The sequence below is a fragment of the Chlorocebus sabaeus genome, chromosome 20 (genome assembly GCF_047675955.1).
Source record: "Chlorocebus sabaeus isolate Y175 chromosome 20, mChlSab1.0.hap1, whole genome shotgun sequence".
NCBI lineage: Eukaryota > Metazoa > Chordata > Mammalia > Primates > Cercopithecidae > Chlorocebus > Chlorocebus sabaeus.
This window is the reverse complement of record NC_132923.1, coordinates 95,273,500-95,289,751: the sequence shown is the minus strand read 5'-3', so window position 1 is coordinate 95,289,751 and position 16,252 is coordinate 95,273,500. Positions and strand designations below refer to the sequence as shown.

The 16,252-nt window shown below is 46.7% G+C and overlaps 1 protein-coding gene across 4 annotated transcripts in view; it reads right to left on the bottom strand.

Moving 5' to 3' along the window:
• HIVEP3 (HIVEP zinc finger 3) overlaps positions 1-16,252 on the bottom strand; it is a 535,336-nt gene that overhangs the window by 284,150 nt on the left and 234,934 nt on the right. The gene's annotated exons all lie outside the window — the stretch shown is intronic.

Below are 16,252 nucleotides of genomic sequence, written 5' to 3'. Positions count from 1 at the left end.
CTGAAAGCCTTTGCACAATTCACCCTTTCCTGTGGAATAAAGTCCAAACTCCCTACCGCTGCAGTCATGGTCTCTCATCATCTAACCCCATTCTCTCTCTCTGTAGTCATCCATAGTCATCCATAACTCTCTCCCCACAGCACAGACACACATGTCTACACACACACACACACACACACAAGTCTACATTCAAGCCAGTCAGGTCTGCTCACTGTTCCTTCAATAGCCTGGGCTCCTTTGCACCTGCATATTTGTGCACTAGCTGCTTTTTATTCCCGGAACACTGCATTCATTTCTTTGCTGGGTAAGTGCCTTCTAACCCCTTAGCACTTTGCTGAAACAGAGCATTTTGTTTTGCAAACTCTCACCTCCACTCATTCCTTGCAGCTTAGATGACCAAGTCCTGATCAATAAGATGTAAGTGTGAATCATTGGGTGGAACTACCAAGAAGGCGAACTGAAAGGAGCAGAGATGGCTGCATGGCCTTTCCACCTTTTTCTAGTTTCTTTATATAAAATGGATATGATGGCTGGTGCTCCAGCAGCCATGTTAGACACGAGGTCACCTTCAGAATGAAAATCATGCTCTATGGATAGAGGGGCCAAAGAGAGAAGGTGCCTGGGATACTGCTGACATTGTGGCACTACCATATACCAAGGCTAGCCTGGCTCCCTTTGGTTCTTTTATGAGATTGGAAAATAAACTCTTATGTGTTTAATCCACTGTTATTTTAGTTTGTTGTTATATGCAGAAAATCTAATCCTAGCCAGTATAACAGGCATACAAGTCATTTCCTGATTTGGCTCCTACTGTACCTCTCTAGCCACACATTTCCCCTCCCCACCCCCAAACCCCATACTCCACACCTACTAATCTAATTTCAGTTTCCTCAATGCATTATGCTTTTCTCAGGCATAACACATTTCTTTACCCCTCTCCTCAATGTCCCTCCTCAGACCCCTTGGGAACACCTGCTCAGCCTTCCAGACCCAGCTCAAGGAACACTTCCTCCATGAAGCCTTTCCAGATACACTCTCTACACTTCTACCCGGCAGAAGTGACCGTTCCTCCCACTCTGTATGCCCCCAAATATCTACCATGAACCCTCTAACATGTCATCATTTAGTCATCCACCTGTACTTCCCAGGTCCTGAGTTGCTTGAGGCAAGAACTATTCCAATCATCTTTGTCTCCAGCATGTAGCCCAGGATCTGGCAACACTGAGCATAAATAAAGTTGTTCAGGGAATGTTCCCCTGAGGCACGGCTTCATCTTCTTAGGCCTGGGATTCTGGCCCAGGGGGCAGGGCTATGTCCTTGGGAGAGGATGGGCTTTTGCTCCTGCAGGGCAAAAGGGCTTGCTCTTGGGTACACTATGCCCTAGGAGGCACCAGGAAATGTCTGTTGGGTGGGCAAGTGAATGTGCAAATCAACCTCCCTTCAAGCTTCTCTCTCTAGGATGCTGACTTTCTCCAGCCATGGTGGTGCTGCCTGTCACCATCTGACCCTCTCTGGTTCCCTTCCCCTGCCATACTGAGCAGGCACTCATAGTTGGACACAGGAGGCTCTCGAAATTAAGGGCAAAACACTTAGCTGCCACCGTCCTGAAACCTGCCTTCCCCACAGCCACAAAAGGCCAAGGAGCATGGAAACAGCTGGAGACCAGTGAGCAGGAGGTGGGGCAGCCTCGCAGGAGCTGCCCTGGCTGGGGCCTTCCCTCTAGCAATGACCTTGACTTAGAGAAAGGACACCTTCCATGGCCATTCAGACCTACACATGACAGTTTCCCTCCACCTTCACTGCATACACTGAAGATATCTGGACAGAAAATAAAGAAAGTAAGGAGAACTTCCAGAACCATAGCCAGAAATGCAGAGTAACTTAAAGTAGCTGTGTTTGAATATATTGCTTGCTTCCCCCAGGGCCCTGCAGGGATGGAAGCTGTATCCTTCAAGGGCAATGGGATGAATAGTGGGCAGAGGAGAATGTTCAGGGGATCCTGGATTCTGCTCTTTCCGATGTGAATGGCCACCATATGGAAGAATGATTGGGCCACTCTCCTAGAAAGCTAATGATCAATGTAGCATCAGCCCACACAGGAATGGGCTGTCATGGGAGGCTCATACCCTGTGTGCCATGAAGCAGTGGACATACTCAGAATCACATGCCACCACAAAGACTTTGGGTTCTGGGAACTTGGGACCTGCTGCCTTCTGGGGCTTCCTGGGACATCCATGCAGTCTGACCCCAAGAATGCCAATTGCTCCTGATACCTGAGCCAACTTTCTGGGCTCCCCCTGTCTCATCAGGGATGATCTCTATCTGCAGAGCACTACTAGTGGCTCAAGCCTGGTTCTCTGATTGCTTCAAAGATCCTTCTCGTAATCTGGTTTACCTCACTCTTCTGCCTACTTCTTGGAGCTCAGCTTTCTACGACTGGTGCCACAAAAGTTCCTAGGGTCACACAGAGAGAGGCAGAGAAGCTGATCCACTGAAGATGCTATTAGAACAGGTGGGAAGAGGTTGCACTGTGAACCAGGGTCTGGGACCATGCCTTTCCCACCGCATCATAAGCATTAATTCATTCACAGAATATATATTGAATGTCTACTATGCACTAAGCATAATTCTGGGAATAAAGCGATAGGAAAAAATGTGATGAAATATATTCAGGGAAACATATTTCAGTTTACCAAAGTAGAAAGATTTCTGTCCTGAAGGAAGGACTCAGAATTTTTACTATGTCAACCACAGGCACTGTGACTCCCCCAGAAGGGGCTTAGCATATAGGCCCTTTGAGCAAGAAATATCAGCATAGAAAATTTGAAAAATGTAGAAATGCACAAAGAAGAAAATAATAATTACTGGTAATCCAACCACTCAGAAAATACTCTTATAAACATGTTTTGCATTTGTCACTTAAATATTTTTATATACACATTTATAACTGCATAGATGTACCTACCATAACTTACAGAACCAATTCCCACATTCTTATGTATTTAGATTGTTTCCAATCTCTTAATATTGCAAATAATACAGTGAAGAGCATCCTTGTAAGTAAACCTGTATTAGTCTGTTCTCATGCTGCTAATAAAGACATACCCAACACTGGGTAATTTATAAAGGAAAGAGGTTTAATGGACTTAGTTCCACATGGCTGGGGATGCCTTACAATCATGGCAGAAGATGAAGGAAGAGCAATGGGATGTCTTACATGGCAGCAGGCAAGAGAGTTTGTGCAGGGGAACTCCCATCTATAAAACCATCAGATCTCGGGAGACTTATTCACTATCACAAGAACAGTATAGGGGAAACCGGCCCCGTGATTCAATTATCTCCACGTGGCCCCACCCTTGACAGGTGAGGATTATTAAAATTCAAGGTGAGTTTGAGTGGGGACACAGAGCCAAACCATATTAGATCCTTATCCATATCAGTGATTATATTAATAAATTCTTATTTATTATTTATAGTATAAATTCTTGAAAGGGGTACTTAGAGGTAAAAATGTAGAACTATTTGCTCTTATACTGCCAAAATGCCCTTTGGATATTTGAAGCTATTTGTGCTCTTAAAAGGGGTTGTTTAGCATGACTGGGTCCTCACACCCTACAGAAAAAAAAAAACCCAAAAAACTAAGTATTTGGTTTTTATTTTTAAAAATTGCCAATTTGGTTGGTAAAAAATGGTTATCTCATTATTGTAACTTGCCTTTTTTATTACTAGGCAAACTAAACTTTTCCCATGTTTATTAGGCTTTTTAAATTTCTTTCTTTCTTTTGTATTTATTTTGTCCATTGCTAGGGAAGAATTTTTTAACTTTTAATTTTGCAATAATGCTAGAATTACAGGAAAATTACACAGATAGCGCAGAGTTTCCATATACCCTTCAAACAGTTTCCTCTAATGTTAACATCCTCCATAACCATGGCACAGTTCTCAAAACTAATATATTTATTTATTTATTTATTTATTTATTTAGAGACAGGGTCTTGCTTCTGTTGGCCAGGCTGGAGTGTAGTGGCACAATCATAGCTTACTATAACCTCAAACAGACCTAAGACTACATAAGCGTGTGCTATCATGCCCAGCTAAACTAAGAAATTAACACTGGTACAATACAATGAACTAAACTCTAGACTTTATTTGGATTTCACCAATGTTTTCTTGACTGTCCTTTTTGTCTTCCAGTATCTAATCCAGGATCTGACGTTGCATTTAGATGTCACATCTCCTTAACTGTCCTCTGGTCAGTGATCGATTTTAGCCTTTCCTTTTCATGATCATGATATTTTTGAAGAGTCCTGGCACAGTATTTTGTAGAATGTCCCTCAGTTTGGATTTGTGTGATGTTTTCTCATGATTAAACAGGGGATTTGGGTTTTGGGGGGAATGCCACAGAAGTGAAATGCCCTTCTCTCCATTTCTGAGGTCACATAATACCAACAAGGTGCATTACTGGTGATGTTAACCTTAATCACTTGGTTAAGGAGATGTCTGCCAGGTTTATTAACTGTGAAGTTACTATCTTTCCCTTGCCATACTCTATTATTTGGAAGTGAGTCACTAAGTCTAGCCCACACTCCAGCGGAGGGAATTTAAGCTCCATCTGCTGGAAGGGGAGTAGTATATATCTAGAATTCTCCTGTAAACAAGATTTGTGCCTTCTTCCCTATTTATTTATTTATTCAATTATTTATTTACAACAAATGTGGTCAGATTCTTTGGGTTATAGTTCAATACTATCATTATTCATTTTGTTGCTCAAATTCTTCTAGTTTGGGCTATTGAGAGCTTTCTGGTTGGCTCCTGGGTCCTTTAGACATACTACCATCTTTTTTTTGTCTTGCTTTGTTTTTTGTTTTTAAACAATTCTTTAATTTCTGGAACTACAAAATGTTTCAGGCTCTTTTTTTGTTTGCTTGCTTTTTGTTTTTCCCTGTGCAGGCCTGGAATCAGTCACTTCTCCAAGGAGTTCCTGTTCTTTTCATTAGAGAATGGTCTTTAGAGACTAAGATCTGGGCAGTGAGTGTGCTCACTTCTATTAGGGTATTATCGGTTCTAGGCCCTTTCAGTGGACAGAACTGGAAAATAAATGTGTGTTTACTAATCCATGCATATCTCTACTTCTGTATCTATCTGTACATATATTAAAAATACATGATATCTTTGACTCTGATCCAGCACTATAGAGTTCATTTGAGCCTTTCTAGGGCAAAAATGTTAAACCCTTAAAGCACCTCTGAACACTGTCTGGAATCTCCGTTCCCCACCTAATTCTCCGTGAGCAAAAATCAAATCAAGTAGAACATTGATCAGCTATGATTGATCCCACTGCCATCTGCCAGGACCACACGACACCCCAGGACAGCTCCAGCTCTGTTCCTCGGGGCCTGGAGAAAGCAGCAGAGGACAGAGAACTATATGAGGACAAAGAACAAGGCAGCCTTGCCCAGAGATCAAATCCCAGCCTTGCCACTAACTACCTCCTGGTCGATTCTTTTCTTTTTGTAAAATGAGGGTTAAACTAGATGCTGCATAGATCTGGTATTCTGTGATTACAGAAGGCAGTCGATTTGTGTTGGCTGAGTGATTGAGTGGGTGAGAAGAGGAGTTTGGCAAATGCTGGTGCCCCTCTCTAGTTCAAATGATGGAGCATGCTCCATCATTATCTTGAGCAGGTAATTTACCTTGCCAGGCATCAGCATTTTTTATTTTATTCTTGGTACTTCTCTGTATTTTCTAGATTTTCTACAATAAATATGCTATTTTATACTTAATAAAAGAAAACAATTAGATTTTTTATAAAACACAGTAGCATATACCATCCTTCTCCCTAGAATTATTATCAGTAAGAACTTCATAGGCTGGCACTGAGGAGCACTGTGCTCATGTGGATGAACTTGAACCCACGCAAGCTTCAAGTTCCTGCCATAAAGTAGGTGCTCAAAAGGCACTAGTTTCTGTCCTTTCTTTTCTCTCTCCTGCTGATCCAGAAGCTACATTGTGAAACTGATGGAAAAAGTCTTCCTCTCCCTTTTTTCCTTAGTGTGACTGTGATGGCCATGGCAAAAACGTCCCTGTCAAATGAGCCCCTTTCTTTGTCACTCAGAGTCCTCCCTGCCTGGCATCCTCTGTGAAGGGCCTCCTCAAGGTGTCTTTGTAGAAATACGGTGTGTCCACCATCAAGGAAGACGGAGGGTCCACTCCCAGGCCCCGCACCTGGCCGAACACGTCTCCCAGTCCAGCACGAAGCTAAGGAGCTTATGCTCCAGGAAGCTCCTGCTCATTTTTAGCCAGGGCCCAGCTACGGTGGCTCCCCTGAGCCCTCATTATCTGTGCTGAAGACCTCAGGTTGCAGGGTTTGGAGCCTCACAGAGAGCAGAGCACAGTATGTGAGCTTCAGGCTACAAGCCTCCACCCCAGCAGTCCTGGCTTAAATTCTGTGTCTCTGCCTAAGAAGAATTCCTCCAGGAAACGTTTCCCTTCCCTCCTTCTGAGAGGAGGGAGGAAAGATGGCTTTTAAATTATGTGCTTCTTCTTATTAAAAAAAAATGATGGAGAATTTCTGGTAGGAGGAGGGGAAATATTTTGTACTTCTAGAACCAAGAAGGCAGAGACGTTCCACCACGACAGCAAAAGTTCCAAGTCTGGAAAAGCTAGCATATTCAGCAAAAGCGAAGGGAACTGAGGGCTTGTCATGAAAACAAATCTAGAAATACTTGAGTTGGTTTAAAAAAATTAGGTCAGGCGCGGTGGCTCACGCCTGTAATCCCAGAACTTTGGGAGGCTGAGGCGGGTGGATCACAAGGTCAGGAGATCGAGACCATCCTGGGCAACATGGTGAAACCCTGTCTCTACTAAAATATAAAAAATTAGCCAGGCATGGTGCCTGTAGTCCCAGCTACTCTGGAGGCTGAGGCAGGGGAATCGCTTGAACCCGGGAGGCGGAAGTTGAAGTGAGCTGGGATCGCACCACTGCACTCTAGCCTGGCGACAGAGCAAGACTCTGTCTTAAAAAAAAAGTTAGCATTTTGTCATAGAGCTCACTTTCTACATGAGCTACCTTCCTTTCTAGTGGATTTACAACCCAGCTCCCTGTTTCTGATGGGGCTCCTTCAAAATAATTAGTGCTTAACTCTTGTACTATCATGTAGAGTTGGGTTATGTCTACCCTGATGTTGGCATGAAGAAATTCCTCCCTTTCTAACCCCACGGACAGAGAGCACATAGCATCTCTCACCTGGAGCATCACTTCAGCCTCCTGACTTGTCTCCTCCCTCCTTTTCTTTACTGCAGAACTTCTTAGAGCCCTTAATATCCTGGTGATCTTCCAAAAGGGAAATACAACACAAAATAATTTGTGTATTTCCTACACTTATTTAGTCATGAAATCTTTTATTCAAAGGACATCTGTTAATGCCTCTCAGGCCACTAGATTCTAGGAACCCAGTTTGGGAAACCCTGTCCTCTAAGATATAATCCTAACTCCTCAGTAGGCATGTGAGCCCTTCCATTGTCTGCTGTCTGCCTCCCTCCCCAGGATCATTTTTCACCTCTCTCCTAGATTTCTCCTGACATTCGCCCTAGAACTATTTGTGGTTCCTTAAACATGCTGTCTTATTTCAAACTTCAGCACCTCTGCAAATTCCACCAACCTAGAATGCTGTTCCCTGCTGTCCTCTGAGTTCAACACTGCCAACTCTTTGAAATGCCCCCAGCTCCCTCAGGCTGACAAAGTCACACCAGCCCCAATGTTCCTGCAGTGCTAGACTTATGCTTATCAGCACTTCCCCAGACTATGAATGTGTGTTTCTAGCCTGCAGATTGCCTTGCTTCTTGCTCTCTCCTGGCCTAATTCTTCGGCTCCCATCAATCCCATTAGATTCTCATTTCCCTTTAATACATTTCCTCTTTTTTAAAAAAAGGTACCAAGAACGAGTTTCTTAGTTGCATGAGATCAAAAAAATCCTAATGTCTACACTCAGAAAGAAGAGTTTTAAAGCACTTTTAGTTCAAAAAATGCATGTTAAAAATGACCACCCCCACCCCACACCCCAAGCATACAGATCTCTTTTCACAGGGGGAATGATGTTCACAGGGGCCCCAGGGAAAAATGCAGCAGGATCTGCCTGGTGCCTGAGGAGCTGCACACTATGCTGACTCAGATCCAGAGAGACAGCATTACTCAGGCCAATCAAAAAGGTGATGCCCACATCCCTAGGAGCAGCCTTCCCCAACTCTACTCCGAAAATGGCCTCTTCCTGGGCTTTGGGGCAGGCAGGGACCAGAGCTTCAATTCCTGAACTTCCTGTCCATGCCAAGTTCAGAATGCTTCCTTAGAAGCCATTTCACGAAGGTTTCCAAAAGGAGGATTTTATCTTTCAAAGTAAATAAAAGAGGATATAGTAAACACTTGCTAAACTGTCCCAGGCCCTTTGCAATCTGACTTTGCCCCTCCTTTCATCAGGGGTTGAGTCTATTTCTCCCTCCCCTGAATCTGGCTGGGCTTGATTTTTCCTTTGGTCCAAAGGATGTGGCAGAAGGGATACTGCACCAGTTCTGGCCTCTGCCTTAAGAGGCATGGCAGGCTTGCTTCCACATTCCTGGAGTCCTGAACCTGCCACGCCATGGAGGAGCTGGGTCGGGCCCACTGGAGGACGAGAGGTCGTGCAGGAGAACCAGGCTAGTCCAGTCAAGAGCTGGCACCAGGCCCCTCGATGTGAGGGAGGTGCTTTTGGACCTCCCAGCTCAGCCCCACCACCAGCTGAATGCAGCTGCAGGAGTGAGCCCAGCCAAGACCAGCAGAGAACCACCCAGCCAGAATTGTGAGAAATAATAAATCATGATTTTAAGCTACAAAGTTTGAGGGTAGTCTGTTAAGCCAGCAATAGATAATGAAACAGAAGGGAAGGCTCAGAAGTCAGCAGGGACCTCAAATGTGTCCAGTGATAGAGGATGTGGGAAGTCCCCTTGCTAGAGAAAATGCAAAAGCAGTGCAGGTGCCCCTTTCACTGTATATGCAAAGTACCAAGGGTATCAGAAATGCAAGTGATCAGATGCCTCTCACACAGAGATGGGCTAGGAAATGCCCTTCCTGCTTCTCCCATGATGTTCCAGACAGGGCCTATCACCCTGAGACAAAGGAAGGAATTCACTACCTGCCTACCTAAACTCCCTCCCTCCCTTTCGTCTACATTATCTGGCCCTGAACCATGACTGCGCAGAGAACAAACTATAATTAATGCTATCATTTACCCGCAAGGAGCTACAATTACTAAGTGGAGTTAAATAAAGTCACAAAGAACTTAAAAGCAGGTACGATGAAGGGAGGTCAGAAGACAGGCAGTGTAACCGAGGGCTTATTAGGGCCCAGGAGAGAAGATGCAAGGCTTTTTGCCGAAGGGCCCTCAGTGCTGAGCCTGGAAGGAAGAGAGGTCCCTGGCAGGAAGAGGTTAGGTGAGGATATTATTAAGGTTAAGGGAGTAGCAAAGAGACAGTGTAAGAGCAACACCCCCCTCCCTTGCCCCAGGTAAGTCCTCCCTTCTTCCCTTTCCAAGGTTCCTCAAGGCCAAGCCACCCAGGCTGATGGGTTTTCTTACCTCTCTGCTCCCTCCTGCACCCAGCCCTAGGTTGAGTTAATTGGGAATACTAATCATTTGAGAAGAGCTACTAAGACCTGAGAATGCCCCCAGGTAGTAGTTCCAGCCTTAGGCATTTTAAGACTCTTACAAGAAATGACTGATACTTTTAGCATCTGTTGATTGAGAAAATACACATGTGAAAATAGTTATCAGTTCTCCTTATAATAATGCCCCTAGGGGTCCAGGAGCAGGTTGAATCCACCAAAAACCACTGATGAGAGGAAATAATCAGCCAATAAAACAGACCAATGCTTTTAGAAGGGGCTTCATTGCTTTGACCCCAAAAGACAATGAGGGAATTGCAGGATCTGGAGCTGCTATGTCAAGGAGTGGGATGTGGGGGAGAGGCATACCCCTAGGCCCACAGGTCCTACTGCAATGGCACTATCCAGCTGCTCTGGGAGAGAAGCAAGGTGTCCAAATGTAAATGCCTTGGCGGCTGGGCCTGGCTTGCCTAGCCACGAGTTCAAACTCTGCTCAACGCCGGACTGGTATCATGTCCCTGCCAGTTTAGAAAGCATCTAAGGCAGTTTGGAAAAGCAGTAGACTAGAAACCACTAGTTAAGTAACTTTCAGACTCAGCTACTACCTAGCTTTGGTAGTTTTCCCAAGACTTTTTGTTTTTGTTTTTGGAGACAGAGTCTTGCTCTGTTGCCCAGGCTGGTATGCAGTGACGCCATCTCAATTCACTGCAGTCTCGACCTCCTGGGCTCAAGAGATCCTCCTGACTCAGCCCCCTGAGTAGCTGGGACCACAGGCATGTGTCACCACACCTGGCTAACTTTTTATTTTTCATAAAGATGGGGGTCTCCTGATATTGCCCAGGCTAGTCTCGAACTCCTGGGCTCAAGCAATCCTCCTACCTCAGCCTCCTAAAATGCTGGGATTACTGGCATGAATCATTGCCCCTGGTCCCAAGCTTTTTTCTTTTTTTCAGCTTTCATCTTCAATAAAAAGGTGACGGACGGTGGGAATAGGAAAGGAATGCTGAACTTGCTCTCCAAGGCATTGTCAAAGTGCCAACATCCTGAGCAAATGATTCTAGTCGACTTACTGTTTCTGAGCCTCAGGCTTCTTACCTGTAAAATGGGAATGATATATAACAATTAAATGAGATACAAATTGTGAAAATGACAGTCACATAGCAAGTATCAATTAACATGGGTTTTTCTCTCTTCCTCCCTTTCGTCCTTACAATGACAGATGGTTCTTTCTTCCCAGTCCCATCCCCCTGCTCTTACTGAGTCGCTAATTTGACCTTTGAGTATAAAATATGTCCACTTTTTGTGACATGAAGCTAGTCTTCCCAGAGAGAGGTGTTGCCAGAATGAGTATGATGACTTCAAACACGCTCAGGCACCCTAGGAAGCAGCTGGCAGGGTGCCCCCACTCCTTGCCCCTGGCAATGCTGGGTTCCTCTTTGGCATTTGTACAGAAGGGAACTGGTCCAAGGCAGAAGGATGGGCCTGGGCTGGTGAGGCCACCTCCCTCCAGGCCTGGCCAAAGCCGGGGCAGGCACAGACAGCAACAACCACCCATTCTGCAACAAACAGGAAACCAACTTACCAGCCTCAAAAATAGAACAGACAAAAACCCCAAAATATGAGGCTCTGACAGTGGAGCAGCTCAGCTTTCTCACATGGCTTCCTGACAGGCTGCGGAGTATGTGTTGTTATTGTTGCTTTAAATTTCACAGGCGAAAAAGTCTTGCAATGTCTTTATAAAGGTGACCAGCCTCTGGGGCCCAAGACCGGCAGGCAGACCAGCCAATCATGCTTCCTGCACTGCCAAGGCCCCACCTTCTCAGTCCCTGATCCAGTTACAAATGGCCCTAACTGCAAGGGCCACAGAAGCCCTGATTCCTGTCATGTCCTAACAGGGTTGGCCCTGGCATGTCTGCCAAGTGGGTCTTCCACACCCCAGCATTGCTTTTCCTGTGGCCCCCCACCTGGTGCAATGCCACTCACCCCAAAACTGCTTCCATAGGTACCCAGAAGCCCCACTGCCACATGGTCTAAAAGCCACACTGACAATAGGCCTGCAGACATTCCCTCCACGTGAAGCTGGACTCATACTGTCCTCTCTGCCAAGACAGTGTTCCTTGCCTGGCACAGTCTCCTCAGAAGCAATCACAGTGGAACAACATGGTTAGTGCAGCAGTGTTGCTCAGGACTATGTCACACAGAGTCCCCTTGTTGTGGGGTCATGGGGAAAATGTATCTTAGGGCTTAGCCCCAGGGAAAGCTGTGCACATCCCGGGCACTGGGTGCATTTTTAATCCTGTGGACATGATGACTAAGAACCACCAATCGATCATGTTCCCTTTTTGTTTTCATTGTTAGGAAGTGTAGTGCCAAATCTGTTTATCACCTCTAGCAGGTTTATGTCCTAATCTGTCCATGGCTTTATTTTAGTTTCCCATCTTATTTTCCTTTGTATTATTTCCTCACTAAATTTATTTTACCTTAATGTAGAATGTATACGATCTCAAATCTTTATTTGGAATAGAGTGAGGTATACATAAATGAGCAAACAACTCCCACTTTTTCTGTAAAACCCACTTCAAACGTCCCCACCTCCGACTTCTCCTTAACAACTCCACAAAGGTGGGCTCCCCTCCCCAGTGGTCCCACAGCCTCTGCCTGTACCTGCCTGGATTCACACTCACCCACGGTTCTGTATTTTACTGTTTTCATGGCTCTCCCCACCATCCGACAGAAGGTTCCTGTGTGAAGGCTAAAAGCCCGCCCTCTGCCAAAATCTGCCCAGTGCTGCATGCACCCTGGCTTGTTTAATCCTCAAGACAAACCTGCCAGATAAGGCTGGCTGTGCCCATTTTACAGTTGAAGCAACTGGAGCTAGGCACCATCAGGTACTCATTCAGGGTCACGTACTATTGAGTGGCAGAGCTGATACAGAAGGCTTATCTTCCTAAGGTCACCCAAGACATGAAAAAGAGCTTTTACATGAAAAAGAAAAGGAGAGAGAGGGAAGGGATTTAGATTTCCTTAGATTATCAAATCATTCACTGCAGATGTCAAACTCATCTGCATCACTGGAATCATTTAAAATATGGCTTGATTCATAACAATCCACCCTCTACAACTGTCTAGCAAAATCTGCAAGTATTTAATTGTGGCAGACTCATGCTCATCCTCCAATAGGCTGGTCAGAACAAGTGGATTAGAGGAGTTACTCACATGCTAGATTGTTTTACAGCATCCCCTATCCTCACTCCCCCACCCACTATGTACATACACATTTTTAAATCCTGGGAAGTAGTTAGAGCAAAATATATATACTCAGAAGACAAGAGCAAATTCTGCAAGAAACTTCTAGAAGAAAACAAAGCCTACTTTCCCTGTAGGCAAGTGCACATGACCCATGAGGCCAATCATTACCCTGGCTTTACAGTGTACAGACAATTAAACTACACGAAATGGCCAGGCATGGTGGCTCACACTTGTAATCTCCGCACTTTGGGAGGCTGAGATGGGCAGATCACCTGAAGTCAGGAGTTCGAGAGCAGCCTGGCCAACATGGAGAAATCCCGTCTCTACTGAAAACACACACACACACAAATAGCCAAGCTTGGTGGTGCGTGCCTATAATCTCAGCTACTCGGGAGGCTGAGGCAGGAGAATTGCTTGAACTCGGGAGGCAGAGGTTGCCAGAAGGTGAGATCGCACCACTGGATTCTAGAATAGGCAACAGAGCAAGACTCCATCTCAAAACAAATTTAAAAATAAAAAAATAAACTATATAAAACAATTTTTAATATTCCAATTGAGAACCTAATTGGCCTGAGATCTTTAAATCAAAGTGCCCACTGGTATCTACCAGTGCCCTTCCATTGAATGAGGAAGGCAGGACAACAGAGGCTGCTCATTTCTGTGTTCGCATGGCCTTGGGCAAACTGGGAGCTCTCTGTCTGCCCCTCAGTTTACATGCGTGTGAGGGGGGATGATAATGACACCACCTCTTAGGGTTGCAGTGAGGACGAAGCTGGCACAGGGGTAATGTCGAATAAATCACCACATCCCAGGCAAGAGGATATGTGAGCAAGAGCTGGAGTCCTCTTTGTAGACCTTGTGTTCTTCCATTTTAAAATGAGAACAAGAGCCAGAGAGAGGGGAATAAGGCATAAGCTATGAATGGACGGGAAGGAGAAGGATTTCTGACCCACCTCTTCGCAAAAGCAGCCCCTCCATCCTGACGGAGAGCACCTCTTTTGGGGGTCTGATTTGTGTCTCTCAGGCCACCTTACGCCTTATGTTCTGTGTGTGTGTGCACATGTGCACGCACACACATCTCCTCTGTAAAGCTCATGCACCCAGGTCCTGAGCCTGACTCCCCCCACTCCCTCCCGTGTCTGGTACGTGGTTGAGCTCAGTAAGCACAAGTTGAGTAAATCACAGTGGTAGAAGCAGCACCAGCTGAGGCAGAGAAGGTATATTCAAATGTCAGTTCTCTTTGTCCCCCTTGCCAGATGAGGCCCCTGGAGCCTGCCCTCTGCCTCCCTTCCTGAATGTTCTGGGGACTCCCCTCTGTTCTCCAGACAAGCACCCTCACTCTGCCACCAAGATCCCTCTCAGCCTGCACCAGCTGCCACCCCCTAGGGCTGTCCCCTTATCATCCCCTCTCTTTTTGTTGACAGCCTTGGATGACATAACCTTAGAAGACCCAGCCCAGGGACCAACCTGACTACACAGCGTGGGCATGGTAGGGGGACAGGTGATTCAAAGATTTCCTGGGTGTGGTCCCCTGCCCTCCCCCTCTGAAGCATGTCACAGTGGCTGACAGATTGAAGGCCCAGCCCTGGCACGGAGCCCCCGCTATGCCACTTACACTCTTCTGAACCTTGGGAAGATAACTTCATCTCCACAAGCCTCCATTATGTGTGAATGGGGGTAAGAACGGCATGGATGCATCTTACCTGCCTCTGAAGGTTGTCACTAGAATGAGAAGCACTGATCTCCACCTGGCACAGGGCCAGTGCAGGTGCTGTGGCTCCATCCCAGCACCACAATGAGTAAAACCTGAGCAGGAAGGGGCACTCTGTGCTTTCCCTCTGTGGCACTCCAGTGGGCAAGGGGGCCTTGGAAGGTGCAGGGCCGGAGCCAGCAGGACCACTCAGGCCCACCTGGGACTCCAGAGGGAAGGGGCATCTCGGGACGACTCCACGGGGCGGGGGGCTCCTAGCTCAACATCTTCCCTGTTTTACCCAAGAGAGGTCAAGATGACAGGACCCAGAGTATGACGTGCTCACCACCCCTCACCCTCACCCCACGCCCCACCCACACACCCCCTACACCTTCAGGAGGACGGGATGAGTCATCATTAGGTCACTGGGTCATCAAGTAAGCATTGGGGGCCACAGGGTGCAATTTCCTCCCTTCCTCCCCGCCCAGCCCACCTCCGGCTCTCCTCCTACTCTCTGCCCCCGCCACTTTCCTGTGCTCTGATGTGGGAGGGATATCGCTCATTGACAGGTTTCAAAACTAAAAGTAGAGTGCATTTAGTCCTCTCCTGTGGCTGAGCTCAGCTCCCAGCTCCCAGAACCCTGCCATGCTGCTGCGGGGCTGGCATGTCCCCTCCTGACCCTCACGGGGAGGGCCCCCATGGTGTTAGCCAGGGCTCAAGAATGAAGCTAGGACAGGAGGGGCAGAAGACGATGAAGGGAAGTGCAAACATATGACCCTGTCATCTGTTAGGCCTCAAGGTGGATCCTGGGACCCCAGATGACGACAGGAGAGTGGAAGGGAAATCAGAAACCAGCAAGCTTCACTTCTCTGGAGTGCCAGGCCCTGCCAGGTACAGAGAGACAGACAGAGGGAGTGAGGGAAGGAGGGACCTGGAGGGAGACTCCATTCCAGGGCAGACACAGGATCCCTACAGAACCCTGCCAGGCAGTTGTCCCCATACGTAGTGATAAGCAGTGACCAGGCAGAAATGGGAGGCGATTTTCCCAGCCTGTCACCTCCAGCAAGGTGTGAGGCAGAATGGGCTGACGACAAGAGTCACAAGGAAACAGATCTCCAAAGCACAGCATGGAAAGGGCCAATGCTGTCGGTGAAAGATGCTCTGGGAGGTCAAGAGAAGGGCCAATTAACCCCATCTGGGGAAGGATTTCATGATGGTTGTGATGCTTGCTCCGGATCTGAACAGTGCATGGTGGGAACAGGTCAGGAAGTCAAGGGGACAAAGATCAGGGCAAAGGCACCAAGGTGTGTAGTCGTGGGGCGGGGGGGGAGGGGGGAGGGGGGCAGGGGGAAGGCATCAGGAGGCTCCAGTCAAGGGGGAGGCTGTGAAGGAGGCACTCAGCAGCCCATGCTGACTTTCCTTATAACTCGGACCCCAGAAGTCACTGTTGTTTCCAGAAAATTAGAGTCACAACCCTGATAATATTATCAACCACTAACAGGGCATCCACTATGGGCTAGACATGGTCCTAAGCACTTCATAAACACTACCCCCATTTCATCTTCCTAACAACCCTAGAAAGTAAGATTACTACCCCCGTTTGGTAGAGATCAAGAACTAGGCCCAAAGAGGTTGACTCACTTGCCCAAGGCACACACTTGTACAACGGGTGGGGTTGGACT